The following is an 18,109-nucleotide window of genomic DNA, read 5'->3' as shown; positions in this document are numbered from 1 at the left end:
TCTTACACTGCAATTTAGATTTAAGTTTGATCACCCTATCCAAATGTAACTCTCTCTGCACATGTTACATCAGCCCCACCTGCAGTGCAGCATGGTTGTGTCCGTTAAATAAGGAGTTGGAGTTGCAAACCAACCTGAATCACCCCCATAATCTGTAAATGTGAGTGCAACCAAAGAGCCAAAAGGAACATGATGGTAGGGCGTCGTGCAGTTTTTACCTGTTTACTAGGCTGCGGACATACACTGCCTAGCGGACAGGTCTGAATCAGGCCCCATGTACACTGCAGGGGTGACAAATGTAACGTGCAGAGAGTTCAATATGGTTGAGTTGTTTCTGTGCAGGGTAAAGACTGGCCGCTGTATTTATACACTGTCAATGGTGGGGCAGATGTAACATGTGCAGAGAGAGTTCGATTTTGGTGGGGTGTGTCCAAACTAAAAGCTAAATTGCAAATCTGTCTAACATTTGTGGGCTACATGCAAAAGCAGCCAGTATTTACTCTGCAGAGAAACAATCTACTGTAAATGCCTTTGTTGCCCTTGCATAGCAACATGTTGTGCTCCAGATACAAAGTGACTTGCTTGTTTTGCTTTATTTGCAAACATGAATCAGAGCCAATGGGGCCAATTCTTACCTGAATGCAGGGTTGTGAATTTGCAGCCCTGATCAGAGGACCTGTTAGGGCAGCAGTGGGTAGGGGGGGTATCAGGTGGTGGGTTTGTAGGTAATCATGAGGGCAGTCAGGGAAGCAGTGGGTAGGGGAGAGTCAGGTGGTGTATTGATAGGTAATCACGAGGACAGTTAGGGCAGCAGTGGGTAAGAGGGTGTCAGGTGATGTATTGGTAAGTAACCATGAGGGCAGTTAGGGCAGTATCAGGGGGTGGGTTGGTAGGTAATTATGAGTGAATTTAGGGAAGCAGGGGGTAGGGGAGAGTCAGGGGGTGGTTTAGTGGGTAATCATGAAGGCGGTTAGGGCAGTGGTGGGTAGGGGGATGTCCAGTGGTGGGTTGGAAGGTAATTATGATAGTAGCTAGGGCAGCACTAGATTGGGGGTGTCTGGTGGTGGGTTGGTATGTAATCATGAGGGCAGTTAGGACAGCAATGGGTAGAGGGGTGTCAGATGGTGGATTTGTAGGTAATCATGAAGGCAGTTAGGCCAGCAGTACTGTAGGTATGGGATGTCAGGGGGTGGGTTGGTGGGTAATCCTGAAGGCAGTTAGGGCAGCAGTGGGTAGTGGAGAGTCAGGGGGTGGGTTGGTGGGTAATCATGAAGGCAGTTAGGGCAGCAGTGGGTAGGGGGGTGTCAGGGGATGGATTGGTAGGTAATCATGAAGGCAGTTAGGGCAGCAGTGGGTAGGGGATGTCAGGGGGTGGGTCGGTGGGTAATCATGAAGGCAGTTGGTGCAGCAGTGGGTAGGGGTGTCAGGGTGTGGGTTGGTGGGTAATCATGAAGGCAGTTAGGGCAGCAGTGAGTAGGGGATGTCAGGGGTGGGTTGGTGGGTAATCATGAAGGCAGTTAGGGCAGCAGTGGGTAGGGGATGTCAGGGGTGGGTTGGTGGGTAATGATGAAGGCAGTTAGGGCAGCAGTGGGTAGGGGATGTCTGGTGGTGGGTTGATAGGTAATCATGAAGTCAGTTGGGGCAGCAGTGGGTAGGGGTGCCAGGGGGTGTGTTGGTAGGTAGGTAATCATGAGGGCAGTAGGGCAGAAGTGGGTAGGGGGTGTTAGGGGGTGGGTTGGTAGGTAATCATGATGGCAGTTAGGGGAGCAGTGGTAGGAGAGAGTCAGTCAGGGGGTAGGTTGGTGGGTAATCATGAAGGCAGTTAGGGCAGCACTGGGGAGGGGGATTGTCAGGGGGTGGGTGGGTTGGTAGGTAATCATGAGGGCAGTTATTACAGCAATGGGTAGAGGGGTGTCAGGTGCTGGATTGGTAGGTAATCATGAGGGCAGTTAGCGTGGGCTCATGCCTCCTTCTCTCCTTCCCATTATTTTCCATCCCCAGCACACTTTGTAATTAATGTTGCTTTCACTTAATGATGCATTTTAGATTTCCTTGATATCAGTAAAAATACAAAAAAATAATCTGTATTAAAGGTTTGGCAAAACTGCTTGTATCACCGTGCCAGGTGTAGGTTACTATTGTGTGTCACAGTCTTTCCCTGATCCTAATCTTGTGTCATTCTATCTGCATTGGTCACATCCCCTCCAGTCACCAAGCGATGCACATTCATCCCTCAATCCTTTCCATCGTTCCACACGTGGCTCTCATTTGCCCAGAAAAATAATGGGATTACAGCCACGTCCTCCCGGTTGGCCCACGTGAGCGAGAGGCTTGTTAGTTTGTCTGAAAAGATTTGAAAGGAATGTGTAGCTACAAAGCCCAATTATATGGACTTCCAGAGTCTTTACGCATAATTCCTCTCATCATAACGGGCAGCTTAAGAGCAATTCTTCGTTTATGTTCAAAGGGGCCACACCATATGGCCTGGTAGTTTAACGATTATCAGAACAAGCCCCTGCACTAACATGCTCTCTCGTATTATCATCCTTGAATCGCTTGCCACTCGCCGTCTTGTTTATGATTAGTAAATATGCAGCGTCCTTAGTAAATTTGGGCCCAATTCATGTTTGTGTGCATAAGCATATCAGCCCATGGATTTGATAATCATCACAAGGGAAGCAGACGCCCATACATTAATATAGATGCCAACATAGACAGCAACATCAGCTACAGGAGTTAATCTATGGTCGCGCAAATTTGCTGAGGCTGTAGCAATACTGGTGCAATGTTTCTCTAAGTATATGATCGCAGCTGAAGACAGATACATGCCCCTGAAATGGTCATTTGCTTCCATACATTTCCAGGTTTTTGTTCCCACCAGATAGATCAGACAGATAAATCTGTACGTGTGTACGCACCTTATGACTGATCTAGTAGAAGTTACAAAATAACAGTTTTAATTATATAAAAGCCCCAGTCGGCGGCATTTGCTGCTGCTGATAGATAGATAGATAGATAGATAGATAGATAGATAGATAGATAGATAGATTGGGAGAAAGGGACTGGGGGCAAAACTGAAAGACGTGATGGATGGCAGAGATGGTGGAGCTTTGAAGAATAGATGGGAATGGAGCAGGAGTCTGATTGGCTTGACAAGCAAGATGGTGGCGGACAGTCGGAGGGTACTGGCATGACACCCAGCGGGGAGGCAGGCAGGACCGAACACGCTGACAGATCTGGAATGGAGAGGATTGTGACCAAGATTGGAGGATCCCAGGAATGGCAAGGACTACCAGGAAAGGAAGCAGGAAGTGAGCCGCAGTAAGCCAGGAGCCTCCAGCTGTAGCAAGCTAGGAAGACTTTTTGCACTGACCCTGGTTTGCACTAGACAGCCTCCCTAAATTCCTAAGGAGCAACTGCCATTGGCTGACCAGCCCGGAGGGGCGGAAACTGAACTGGCTGGCCCAATGGGGATTTTGCCCTCATCCAAGATGTCGGCGTCAGCCTTGCGCCAGCGCCAGATTCACTACTGCTGCCGGGACCTGCAGTTTCCACTGAGCGCCCCAGCCCTGCCGCCATCAGTCTGCCATCCGGGACCCGCTGCACAGCAGGAGAGCCATCGATGGACACGGAGGGGTGAGTAGTGGACCAGCCACGTGCCACGGCTGCTCCTGACAAAAATCTTCCACTCTGCAGTGCATTGGAGTAAGTATGGGAGTCTGGGGGAGCAGTAACAGCCCTGAAAATTGGTCTTTTTATACACTGGATACCATATGGAATACTGTAATAAAATGTAACCGTACAGATATAGTATAGGCTGTTTCAAACATTTAAATAAGATAAGTGGTCAGGAAAAGGTTAAACAAATCATAATTAATAAATAAATACACAAACATAATAGAACCAGTACTGCACTTTCTAAGCTCACAGTCTCCCACTTCATGGCAAGGTGCCTGTCTCTTCCTCCTGGCAGCTACTCTCTGGTCCATTGCAATGTTTGAGGGCTCAGATCCACACATACAGTAAATGTGGTAGAAGAAGCTGGTACACTGGACATGTGCAGCAGCTCTGCTCTGTCCCTTACACTGCATGATGTGGTGGCAGCTCTATTGATCATATTATATACCACTGCTATTGTTGTCATAATTGAAGTCATCCTTTTCAAAAGGATGGGGGTCCCAGGCAACCAGAACCCCCCCCCCCCCCCCCCCCCCCCCACACACACACACACACCTGTGTTTGCCTATGATTTTGGAACCCTGTGGGTGCAGCAAGTATTTTAGTTGCATGGTAAAACAAAGGGAATTCTTTCATTTATAGAGCAAAATAATGAATACCTGAGCAGGCCAGAGAAAACAGGCCTTTCACTCTATAATGAATCCCTCTTTTTGTTATAAAGGGACAGTTTAATCGATAGACTGACAAAGTGACATTAGTGTCTGCTTTGGTGTATCCTTCAGTGTCAGTAAGTGGCACATTCAACGCTTGTGCTCACAAGATGCTAAGGTGACAGCTTGATGCATTATTAAGGACGTTATGGTGGATGCAGCAATATCGCCATATTTGTCCAGAGCAGAGAATGGCTTGAGCTTCATCACCTTCATGTGTGAATGTAGAAAAAAAGGGCACGGGTCATACACACAAAGCGATCCATGCTTATTTTCTAAACAGATCACTTAGAATTTTGGGTAAAAACGCCCCGTGCGAATGGCCCTAACTTTGTTGAGTAGGAATTCATGGCCACATTGTAGACATAAGACAGTTAATTAAGATTTTATTAAAGTCTGAAAATTTCAAATAATTAAGAGGAGCATGTGTTTTTTGTTTTTCTGTATAACAATTCTTATTGGAAAAGTACAAGACATACATTTGTTACAATAGAGAATACATTAATAAAGTGTATCATCTTTTCTATACATAGTTAAATAGTAGGTAAGGCTGAAAAAAGACTTGCGTCCATCTAGTTCAACCTGGTATAGATATCCATTGCTGATTTGGTAGGTTCTGGTATTTTACAGACAAATTATATTTCTTATTTGTACCCATGGATGTTTTTCTCCAGTAAATGTTTGTCCAATTTTGCCTTGAACGCATTTAATGAGCCAGCCGTTACCACCTCTCTGGGAAGAGAGTTCTAGAGTTTGACTGTTCTGACCGTAAAGAAATTCTTTCTACTAGCTGAATGAAATCTTTTTTCTTCTAATCTATACTCATGCCCTCGTGTCCTAGATTCCTTTCTAGTAGAAAAGAGGGTGTGTGACAGTTCCTTATATTGGCCCTTGATATACTTGTACATGTTGAGCATGTCCCCCCTTAAACGTCTCTTTTCTAATGTAAATAGTCCCAAATTGCTTAATCTCTCCCCGTAGCTTAAATTCTCCATTCCCCTAATAAGCTTTGTTGCTCGCCTTTGGACTTTTTCTAATTCTATGATGTCCTTTTTATAGTGTGGGGCCCAGAACTGTACTCCGTACTCGAGGTGAGGTCTCACCAATGCTTTATATAGTGGCATAATTACCCTTGAGTCCCTAGTTTCCATTCCCCTCTTAATACATGCCAGAATTTTGTTGGCCTTTTTTGTAGCTACATTACAATGGGCACTACATCCCAGTTTGCTGTCTATTTGGACTCCTAGATCCTTTTCAAGTATGAAATTACCCAGTTCCTCTCCGCTAAGGTTGTAACTTGCACACTGGTTGTGTCTCCCAAGGTGCATAACCCTACATTTATCTACATTGAACCTCATCTTCCATTTTTTTGCCCACTCATCTAGAATTGCAAGATCATTTTGAAGCATGGTGACATCTTCTGATGATTTGATGACTTTGCTAAGTTTTGTATCGTCCGCAAAGATGGATACATTGCTGAGTAACCCTATCCCAATATCGTTAATAAAAATGTTAAACAAAATGGGCCCCAAAACCGAACCCTGGGGCACTCCACTTAGTACCGGTATCATATCTGATACGGCACCATTCACAACCACTCTTTGTTCTCTATTACATAGCAAATTCCCTACCCATCTGCAGATATTTTCACCCAATCCTAGGTTCTCCATTTTATTAATCAATCTCTTGTGTGGGACAGTACCAAATGCTTTAGCGAAATCTAGGAAAATCACATCTACAGCATTTCCATTATCGAAGTTTTTGCTAACCTCTTCATAGAACCCTAGTAGATTAGTTTGGCATGAACGATTTTTCACGAACCCATGTTGGTTAGTACTGAGTAGATGGTGATGATCTAAATATTCCTGGATACCATCCCTTAAAAATCCTTTAAATAGTTTACCCACAAATGATGTTAAACTAACGGGTCTGTAATTAGCGGGATCTTCCTTTTTTCCTTTTTTGAATATTGGCACTACCTCTGCTATTCTCCAATCTTTTGGTACTATACCTGACGATAGTGACTTGCTAAAGATATAATGTAGGGGGGTAGCTAGTTCATCCCTTAATTCCATAAATACAATATACAATGGGTGCTTGTGATTATTTATTTAAGTTTTTAAAAAAATCTATTTTTTTTTGAGGGGGAGACGAGGTGAAATAAACCAGGGGTAATGATAGGTAAGGGGGGAAGGAGGGGCATGAGAGGGGGAGGATGGCCCGAGTTTAACATTTTTAATGATAGTAATAGAGATAAAAACAATAGGAATAATATACCATTAAAACATATGCAGCTAGATTGATATTTATATAGAAAGATGTTTCATAAGTGACCATTTAGTGTTTTCGAAAACGTATACATAACAGATCTAGAGGTTTCCTTAGGTAAATATGCTAAATACTGTTCCCACTTATCGTTACAATTCTTTACCCCCTTTTCGATATCGTAGCAGGCCGTACATCTATCAAGGTGCAGATATACCATTAATTCAGATTTCAGCATTTCAATGGATGGGTTCGTGTTTTTCAGCCAGTGTCTCAACACCAATGATCTGGCCAAGGTGGTGAGTGTGGTTAGGAAGGGTAATGGTTTAGTATGAATCATGCCTGGGTGCCATGGTGGGAAGTCGGACAATCTTCAATGGAACTCCCATCTTAGTAAATTTACCCTTTAGGGAGGTATTCAATACAGGATTCCGACTGTCGGAACATCCCAACAGTCAGAATCACAGTCTGTTTTCACCCAGCTTGACAGTTTCTCGACAGGCGGAATTCAATGTTCCACCTGTCTAGAGTCAAAAAGTGTGTGTGTCGACGAAAACGACCTAAAATTGTTGATAAACGGCCGTAAAATTCGACAATCTGCGGCCATTGCCTACAAAACAGATTCGACTTGTTTTAAAGTCGGATCTTATTTGTCGAAAATCCGCCTTCAATGCTGTTGGAATTGGCAGCATTGAATAGGCGGCGGGCGGCATTTCTCCCGGCGGAAATACACACTGAATGTGTATCATCCCAATCCTGTGGTACTCATGAGTAATGTAAATGAATGATACAATAAGGATGGTCAGATGTCACAGCATATACCTTGCAATGCCTGGTAATGATCCATAGTTGCAAGGGTCTTCAAACTGCGGCCCTCCAGATGTTGTGAAACTACAAATCCCAGCATGCCTTGCCACAGTTTTGCTATAAGGGAGTGATAAAACTGTGGCAAGGCATGCTGGGATTTGTAGTTTCACAACATCTGGAGGGCCACAGTTCGAAGACCCATGCCATAGTGTGTAAGCACCTATTCGGCCCTCACTGGAATGTAAAGTGGAAGCAGAATCCTGGAATCTGAGAAGCAGATGTTCCGGGGACCGGCTGAGACAAACGCATGATCCCCACTAAATGAAACACAAGATGAGAATCAGATGGAACCTACAGTGATAAAGAGACATAATAAGACCGAGAGGGCCCTTTTCATGGAGCATTAGTCCATTTATTAAAGATAAATGATAGCTGGAAAAGTAAGCAGCGTATTTGCAGCTTATCTTGTCGTCATGTACATTCTTCTGTCAGTTAGTAGCACAATAAGGTCAGGAACAGGAGAAGAGATCCTGTAAGAAGGATCATTGGCTGTCATTGGGGCAGGAAAACTAATAATAATTTTATTTATATAGCGCTCTTTCTCCAATAGGACTCAAGGTGCTCAACATATAGAATTATTGTAATACAGTACAGGAACAATGAAGTACAGAAAAGCTCTTCATAAACTATATGTAAAGGAATTATGGAAATGCTTGTGTAAACAGTAAACTCTTGCATCTGTTTTTGAAGGACTCTAGAGTGGGGGCCTCTTGAACTGTGTGGTGAAGTGAGTTCCATAGAGTCAGAGCCACATGCCTAAAAGCTGGACCCCCAGATGAATTACGGCAGATTCTAGGTACTGCTAAAATCTATAGATCGCAGTACTCGGGTGGGGCAGTATGGAATCAGAAGCTGCTTCAGGTACCTTGGGCCTTGGTCATGTAGGGCTTTGAAAATTAGTAAGTTAATCTTGAAAATGATTCGCCATTTTATAGGCAGCCAGTGAAGGAAGTAGAGATGGGAGTTATGTGGCTAGAACGGGGCTGGTTGGTTAACAGCATGATTACTCTTATTACAGCAGCTGCGGAAACACAAAGGGGGAAATTTACTAAGATGTGTATTCTACTTCACATGTGATGTTGCTATGGGCAACAAATCAGAATCTACTTCTAGTAGACAGGATCTGATTGGTGACCCATAGCAATATCACATGTGAAGTAGAATACACATCTTTGTAAATTTCCCCCATTAGTGTCCAAAATCACATTATTGGGGTGGGATGTATAATTCTGTATCACAGAGACTGTCCATGCGATGTGCTTATTGATGTATTGGTGTTGCTGTCACTGGTGTGTCTATAATGAGTGCAAGGCGTGGGGTGCAAATGGGCCCCCCACACCTCACACCCATTTAACGATATCTCTCCGTTGGTCTGGCACTGCTACGCTGGGCAAAAATAAACGCTGGGCACAGATAAAATGACTGCTGTGGCCATTTTTTTCTGGTGAATGTGCAATAGAGGTGTCAAGAATGCGACATGTGCAATAGAGGTGTCGAGAATGCGACATGTGCATATGCAGTATTTATTTATTAACAGTTTCTTATATAGCACAGCATATTCCGTTGCGCTTTACAAAAGGAGACATTGATACAATAAACAGGGTATTTACAGACAGTCAAAAGGTAGGAGGGCCCTGCTCTCAAGCTTACAATCTATAGATATATTCTGTGCCAGAGGTTTTGCACCGCTCAGGAGGAGGCGGCCTAAATGTCACCTGCATACAGGCCACTTCCTCTCTTAAAGCGCCACTGTTCCTGTGTTTGGGCAGTGCTGCTGATGACGCATGTGCAGAGGTCATTCTGCTGTCAACATTCCTGTAGTTGGCACGGACACAATGTCACCCTCATTTATGTCATCATTCACAAAATGTCGACTTTGACCGTGAATACAGACATAGGAAATGTTAACACTGTCATTATATTGACATTTTTGTTAGCCTAATGGCGCGTATACACACGGTTCCACGTGGTCTATTTTTCTATTCGATTTTGCTTATATCAGCAAATCGAAGAAATCAAATCGAAATTGAACGGAAATCAAGTACATTCGAGTACACACTCCCTCTCGTCCTCTTCGCTCCATCGCTGACCGCCGACTGACCTCTCACCTCCTCCCACTCCCGTGTCCAAGACTTCTCTCGCGCTGCCCCCCTGCACTGGAACAACCTCCCGCCACCCATCAGGCTTTCTGATTCCCTTACCTCCTTCAAGCGCTCCCTCAAAACCCACTTTTTTCGACTAGCCTATACCTCCTCCTAACCTCTTTTGATCCTCCTATCCTGCCTCCGTTCCCCTCCCTTCCTACTTATCCTGTTGTTTTTCGTTCGTCCACCCACCTATTTTTAGTATGTTAACTCTTATGAGTAGGGTCCTCCTGCCTCACGTACTCACCCTACCTCTTTACCTCACCTGTGCTCCTGTCCTGTTCTTCCCTTCCTCTACTTCATCTTCAGTCTCCTCGACAATTTTGACACCTACTTCTGAACTGATGCTGATTTTATTTCTACCAGCTATACCCCTATTCATACTGTATTTTTCAACACACCCTGTACGTTATCTTGTCATTTGTTTTTTGTTTGCTATGTACGGCGCTGCGGACACTTTGCGGCGCCTTATAAATAAACGTACTACTACTACTAGGTAGCGTAACAATAGCCCCCACAGACCCCGGCACCTACACTTACTTGGCGCCTGCCCACCACCCCGGGGTCTGTGGCGCTATTGTTACGCCACTGATCTCCTGCATGTGCATAAAGAATACTGAGTTAGCATAGATCGCCCATACACACATTGCATTGTGTGTATGGTGGATCTAGCCTCTTGAAAGCTCAAGGGGCATTGCCTAGCCTACAATTGTTCCTTGTGTTGGGTACTTCAGTTTAGTGTTGGCAAAGTTTCTCATACAGGTTCCTGCAGCAGGAGCCCAGAAAGCCTCTCTTATGAACCCTTAGATATCAATTCCTGAATACAAATTCAGGACCTTTTCTAACTACGTTGTATAATTAATTTTTAAGTGGCGTTAATGAAACCATCCTCTGATTTGAGTTACCATCTGAGAGGCTCTTAACCAACGTCAGTCCTGGAGTAATTGAGGCCAAACACTTGCATTCGAATCTCGGCCACATGTGCAACTGATTTTCAACAAATTGTATCACAGCGAGTGTTTAATTTACTAAGTGCATTTTAATATGCAGCAATAAGTATCACAGAGCGCACAATTTATTGTTCAGCTAAATATTTGCACAGGGATGAGGAATGCAGTGGAGAAATACTATGTATTTTATTATTGCAAATAAAAACACTGCTTATATGAGTATTTAATCTCGATGCCTTGCATTAGTCACATCTGTTCATTTTACATGCTGTACATGCTTTAAAAGCATTGCTTTCTGTTGTTTGCAATCTTTACTAAGCTTGCGGACTACATACAGTGGTGTGATACCGGGACATCAATCTTGAAACAGCAGCACCCCCCTAACTGTACAATGCTAGATGGTAAAATTCACTGTTTCATCTTTTCCGGGCTGTAACTAGGGGATTGTAAGCAGTGCGCTCACACTGGAGGTTATGCTGGTTGACTCGCATAGCTGTGAACTTCGCAGCTTCGCAAGTCCTCTAAACGCCACCTGCACGGCTGCCCGCCACCGATCACACACCGGGGACAAAATCATTCGATGGTCCCGAACATCGAATGATTTTGCTAGCCCTCGCAGATTTAAGACACCTCTATGCTGACTTAGATCTGCGGGCTCCCTGTGCAGGAAGCGGGTGGGCAGCTGCCATCCGCTGACATCAGCTGCCTGCCCCCTGAATCCGCGCCACCGGCGCATTTACATGGGCGTTCCCATGGGCGTTCCCATGGGCGCAGCCCCTTGCCGCCGCCCCCCGCCTGTACTACTAGGTGCAAAGGGCATGGCGGACAAGCAATTTGCCGTGCCCGCTCACACCAAGCAGCTGCACATGTGCATACTGGGTGCAGTACCTGGGGTTCTGCACCATTGCTGCCCTTTAGCACCTGTTCGTGGCTTGCAGGGAGCCTGAAACAGCACCCTGCAGTCAATAGCATTACCGCAGAACTGCAGAAGTATCCAATAGGCACAGGCAGCCTGCAGAGTGTGCAGTGCTCTACTTCCCACAGTCCCCTTGGCATGACATCATGATGCTGGGCTGGACTTGCCATTTGGCACTTCTGGCAAATGACAGAAGGGGAGGTGGCCTGTTGCGCCGGTCCGGCTGGTTGATCAGCACAGCTTCCTGGCTCTCTGTTCGCCAACCAATAGCCGGCATACAGATACATGGAGGCAGACCGTGAGGCCAGAGCCTGTAACTCATGGCACACCCCACTCAGTCATGGCCACACCCCCATGATATGCTGTAGCAGGGTTGCTTCATGTCCCCAGTCCATCCCTGTCATGATTTCAAGGGTTTACAGGGTAGGTGTGGCCAACGGGTTGGGCCACCCAATACATTGGGGATATAAGTGGGATTCCATGGGTAGTGTACACTTTACAGAGTGCAGTGTTGGAAGTTGTGGGTTGTGGTCCCAGGTGCAAAAATATAATTTGGGCCTCAATCCTCCTCCCCAACTCAAGTTCACAATATGCAACACAGCAGTGGGTGACAGGAAGAGGCAGAGGGTTACAGAGATAGGCAGCAGGAGGCAGAGCGTGACAGGGAAAAACAGTGGGTTACGGGGGCAGCAGTGGGCCCCTAAGTCCTCAGGGGACCTGGTGCACTGCACCAATGGTAATGCCCCCTCTGCCAGAGTGCAGAGTGTCCCAGACTTTTAGGCAGTGTAGACAGGTATGCCATTGTGAAGTGTCTTGAATAGCTTTTAAGGTAAATATCCAAGTATACAGATAAAAAAATCTTTTTTATCTTTTTGGAATAATGTCAAGTTGACCAAAGGCAAAATCTTTATGGTATGCAGAAATGGTTGTGGGTATTGCTGTAATCCCTTGCTAAAATCCTTCAGAATGCTTTTAAATTATAAAATGGGTTTGATTTGGATGCCAATGTTTTTTTTTTCATTAAAAGATACCGAGACCTGAGGTATAATAACTAGGACGTCCCATATCAGATGAAAGATAAGAAGCATGGGAGACTATCGGATAAGTCTGTAGCAAAACAGCTGCTGAGGTTCTTTATATGTGGAAAGATTCTGGGAAGAATGCATTGAAATAATATAAATATATATGTAGATAAAAACACAGCTGGATTTCAGATGGTCGGATACATCTGTTTGTGTCACATTAATTGTATTTGTAATGAAGGAATATGAATAGGAATATTTGTCATATGTCCAGGTTCGGGGCTCTGGGCCCCGTTCATAAATGGGTGCAGTGATGATGCGATATGTTGTGTGCTGCCGTATAAGTCGCACTGCGCATGTCCTCTGATGTTCTGATTATCAACCGATGTGCATGCCATACCTCCCAATGGTCCCGATTTTCGTGGGACAGTCCTGTTTTTTTGGGACTGTCCTGCATCCTGCCCAGGGCTGGCAGTGTCCCATGGTGGGGTGGCAGTTAGGAATAGGGTTGGCCATCAACCATCGATGATTCAAAATCATCGATGGCTTTTGGTTGATAGTTTTGCCAGCGATGAGAGAGAACCAGATGGTTTCCACCATCGATGTCAATCATAAACTAATAGGGGGCTGGGACACGGAGCATAGCTCCACCCCCAACACCCATGAAGCCCCACTTCCATGTTTTGATTGGCCCGCAGGCCAATTAGTCAAAGTAAATGGATATCCATTGATAGGTAAAAACATTGTTGGTCATCCATTGCATAGTATGCCACTAGCGATGGCCAGTTGCACTATTGCCATCGATGGGCACCATAGATAGAAACGATGGCCATCCCTAGTTGGGAGTCCCCCCCTGCCTGCACATGTGCACAGCTATTCAGTGAGACAGAGGGGCTGGGGGCATGCCCTTAAGCTCTCACAGTGCTGGCCATGCCCCCATAGTGATGTAAAATGGGACTTGGTTTGCAGCATTCCTGTGAAGCCACACCCCTTGACTGAGACCACACCCTTTTTTTTTGCTGCGCGCGGCTTTGCCACGCAAGCATCCCGATCTAGACAACTGCAATAAGAGATACAGTATGTGATGTGCATCCTGTGTCTGAGAGGCCTCTAATGGGAGTCTCAGTACTTATATGTAGGTGGCGCAGCTGTTTCTCAGCCTATCTAGTAGAGAATTGGTTTCGCCATCTGCATAAATACGCAGGCGCAGTTGGGGGGAAATAAAGCAGTCGCCTCTGAATCAGGTCCACCATGTCTATAAACAAGGACTATTGTCAAAATAGAGTAAGGTCTGTACACACTGTTCGATATGCGGCACCAAAATCATTTAGTGCTATTACGGGAGTGGTGGAACATCGTCAGTTTGGATGATCGGTCACATCGCTAACTATCCGCGATCTGGTTAGAACACTGGTGATCGGAGTAGATCTTCACTACATGTATGCTATGGGGCATACACACGGAGTGATCCGTGCTTAACCCTTTGAGTGACAACGTTGCTGTGAGCAATCCTTAAAATATCCACTAAAAATGCCAGTGTCACTCACAGCGACTGTTCTTTCAGTATAAATAAATACAAGTACAGCCAGCCGAGTCAGTTAATTGAAGTTTAGTTACATATTGCACCCCAAAAAAGAACTGTAACTGTGAGCGGTGCTGGCATTTTTAACAGATATTTTGAGGGGATTGGTACTAAATCCCGGCGGTCGGAATCCCGGCGCACAAAATCCCGAGGCCAGAATCCCGACCGCCTAAATCCCGACAAGGGGGGACATGGATCGCCCCCACTTGCGGGCTCGCTGCACTCGCCATGCATCGGGCCCGGTGCCTCACTACGCTCAGCACACTAATTTATTCTCCCTCTATGGGTGTTGTGGACACTCATAGAGGGAGAAAGTGTCGGGATTTCGGCGATCGGGATTCCAGCGTCAGGATTTTGAATACTGGGATTCCGACCGCCGGGATTGTAACTACAGCCCATTTTGAGGCTCTCCCACTGCAACACTGGCACTGAAAGGGTTAATAAAAAAAAGGTTTGCTTGGATTGCGTGACAATTTTCGCACCTAGTTTGACAAATTCCCTTGGCACTGAAAGGGTTTATTTTTAAGTGATCTAGGGCAGTGGCGTAACTATAAATTGTGCTCCCCCCTTGCCAAAAAGTTTGTGGTGCCCTCCCTAAGCTCCTCCCCAATGTGTTTCCCCAGCGTGTGACGTGATGACATCACACGCATAACGGAGAAGCTGAAGCAGGATAGAGGAAGAGAGACCAGCAGACACTGCTGATTCCCTTGGCTCTGATGCACCCAGGCCGCCCCAGCACGCCCATCCGCCCGCCCATCCTGTACACAGTAGCCAATAGCCAGCTCTGTGTACAGTCAATTGAATCAGTGGGATTTGTTGTCTCTGCCATCGCTGCACCCACGCTGCGGCTGACTCGCCTCCGCGGCTCAGCCAGTGGGCAGTGGCAGGCAGCAGCATGTCAGTGCATGAAGCAGGTGCTGGCGCCCACACAGACCCCGCTGCCGCTTGCTCCCCCAAGCGGCAGCGGGGGCTGCCTTACAGTAGTCACGCCACTGATCTAGGGCCTGATTCTGGTTCACTTGCAAAAGCAAATTATCTCTAATGGACAAAACCATGTGCACTGGAGGGGGGGCAGATGTAACATGTGTAGAGAGAGTTAGATTGTGGTTGGGTTTGTTAGATATCTATACTGGAGTGCAAAAAATAAAGCAGCCAGTATTTACTCTGCACAGAAACAAAATAACACCCACATGTAACTCTCTCTGCACATTTAACATCTGTCCCCCTTGCAGCGCACATGGTTTTGTCCATTTGCTTCATTTGGAATTTGCTTCTGTAAGTAAATCAGAATCAGGCCATTAGACAGATCACTTAGAAATAGGATATCGCCATGTATGTACATTATGCCCAGAGGCAGAACTCTGGGAGGCAATGGAGTCATCTGCCGCAGTGCTCCTGCTCCCAAGGGAGCACCTCTCCTCCCCCTGGAAGTTTAAATTAGTCATTTAAAAGCCAACAATATTGCTTCTGTGGCTGAGTTCTATCTATATTTCTGAACAGAAATATATATTTTATATAAGGTTATATAGGATTTTGTGTGTGTGTGTGTGTGTGTGTGTGTGTGGGGGGGGCACCAATATATATCTTGCCTCCGGGCAACTGGAACGAACTTACGCCACTGAGAATGCCCCTTTAATGTTGTCCTTGAACATAGTGTGATTATTAGGTGACACCTACAGATGTAATTTAGCTGGGGACTGGCGATAGAATCTCCAGCAGAAGCGCTTGCACGCCCCGTTTCGTCTGAGCTTTCCGCCACCTCCCTGTCGCTCCCCACCTTTCCCCTTCGCCCCCTGCACCCCCCTCCTAACTCTGTCTGTCTCCCTGAAGCTGAGATGGGCAGGGACGTGCAGGCGTGTGAGCCGCTCACGCGTCCCCGTCAGGTGGAGTAGCTGGCGAGAGCTGGGGACGTGAGGTACTCCTTCTGTATACTGATGTTGCACATTTGCAGTATTTCATGCCTGCTTTTACCATTTATAATCACAGCCACCAGCCCTTTATTTTCCTGAATGAATGAAGATGGAAAGTTGGCCTGTCATCCAGTAGACACGTCGGGGAGATCTGTGCATCCCGACATGAAGTCTCAGAGCGCTGCTTCAAGCTGTGACTGTGGTTAACAGGCTGCTAATTGCCTTGGAATTTGTCCTAAGTTCCTGATCTGTGTCTGATCGTTAAGGAGGCAAATGGCCTAAATAAATCAGTGTAACAACAGCTGCCTTGCTGCATTGAATCATGGGGAATGACACATGCTAAGAATGGGATTGAACTGCATGTAGTTAGGATGATTAATGCAACAGGCGTCAGTCGGTGGTTTGACTGTATAGGCAACATTGCAGGGCAGAATCATCGTATGTGTCTCCTTTATGGACATATTGCAGATATCCTGGACAGAGAGACACCTCTGAGCTGACAGATCTCTTCCTCATGTACATGTGCTTTATGTGGCTTTTTACCCAAATGGCTGTTGGGGATGCAGTCAAAATCCCGATGGTCAAAATACCGACAACCATTGACCGACGGTCAAAATTCCAACAAAGTAAAAATCCCGACATTTAAAATCCTGAGAAGGTCAAAATCTTGACAAGGTCAAAATACCGACATTTAAAATCCAGACAAGGTCAAAATCCCGACATTTAAAATCCCGACAAGGTCAAAATACAGACATATAGAATGTAGGCTGCAATTGACTTCCAACTGTGTCCATGTCGACTGTGTCGACATTCGGGTCAAAAAACAGTGAAAAAACCCATGTCGACCTCGCGACCTGTCGACCGAAAGTCATGTTGACTTTTTCACCTGTCTACATTCTAAATGTCGGTATTTTTACCTTGTTGTTATTGCCCCTACTCACAGACTGATTATGGGGTATTTTCAAAACGATCTAGTGAGATTGCTTACAAAATGCCCTGAAATTGCCCCATGTGTAAGCCCCAGTAGAAAATGCCCTGAAATCATACTTGCCTACTTTTGAAAACTAGTTTCAGGGAGATTATAGTTGGTAGTAAAATTTTGCACAGCAGCCCATTGAGGGGGCATGTCATGCTCCTCCCATAGGGCGTGTCTAGTTTAATATATGGAGAGATTGTGAAAAGAGATTGTGAACGTGGCACCTAGAAGCGTGGGTGTGTACTGCTACATCTGAGAGGAATCTTATAAAATTACTTATATCCAAATGTATATGAGCCCCAAAGCAGTTAGTAAGAGCTACTATACTTGGTAAAGTTCTGGGAAATGGTGCTGATGATTCAATGTAAATGTATCTACCTCTCATTCCTTTTTTCCCCAAAAATATAACAGTGTAATGTGGGCTAGGTGAAATGAGGGAGATTGCTAGACTAATGAGGGCGAGAGGGAGATTGCTGCTATTTCAGGGAGTCTCCTGCAGAATGCAGAAGGGTAGGCAACTATGCCTGAAATGGCCCAGTGTGTAGGCCCCTTAACCTGCCAGTGAGAGGGTTAATTGTCTGCAGCAGAATGATTAATGCTATATTTAAACGGACTGCACTATATATGGTATAATGAGTGCTGATTGTGATCAGTTTTTGTCAGATGTTTGGATAGTGGGAATGGCTACCTTTTGCATTCATTGCTGCCTGGACAAGCTATGAGCTGGTCTTTACAAGGCTCCATCAATCATAATTGGGGTTTGTTTGAGGGAACATAAAGAAATGTCCTTTTACATCAAACAAACTCAGCAGAGACTGATTACATAGGTCTACAGGGTGCTCTGTCCCCAATGTTTTGACAGTTTTCCTGTGAGTTGGCAGTTATTGTGTGCAGTTAATGTGTGAATTTATGCTTTTGTCTACTCTAAAAGCTCCAACAATGCTGTACTTGGCTGTATATCATATTTGTCATGGTAAAAAGCTATGAATTTCAACTCTACACAGCAGATAAATAGTCTGTTTTGGGTGGAATGTGATTTTGAGGTGGGTGCATGGTCTAGTTCTGCTGTGCATTACAGCATAGGCAAAC

At 45.5% G+C, this 18,109-nt stretch overlaps 1 protein-coding gene across 2 annotated transcripts in view; it reads left to right on the top strand.

The window, feature by feature from the left end:
- TRABD2B (TraB domain containing 2B) overlaps window positions 1-18,109 on the top strand; it is a 245,516-nt gene that overhangs the window by 117,131 nt on the left and 110,276 nt on the right. The window lies entirely within an intron of this gene.

This window comes from Crinia signifera, chromosome 8, assembly GCF_055691185.1.
Source record: "Crinia signifera chromosome 8, ASM5569118v1, whole genome shotgun sequence".
NCBI classification, from domain to species: domain Eukaryota; kingdom Metazoa; phylum Chordata; class Amphibia; order Anura; family Myobatrachidae; genus Crinia; species Crinia signifera.
The sequence above is the reverse complement of the archived record's forward strand: the minus strand, read 5'-3'. Positions and strand labels throughout refer to the sequence as shown.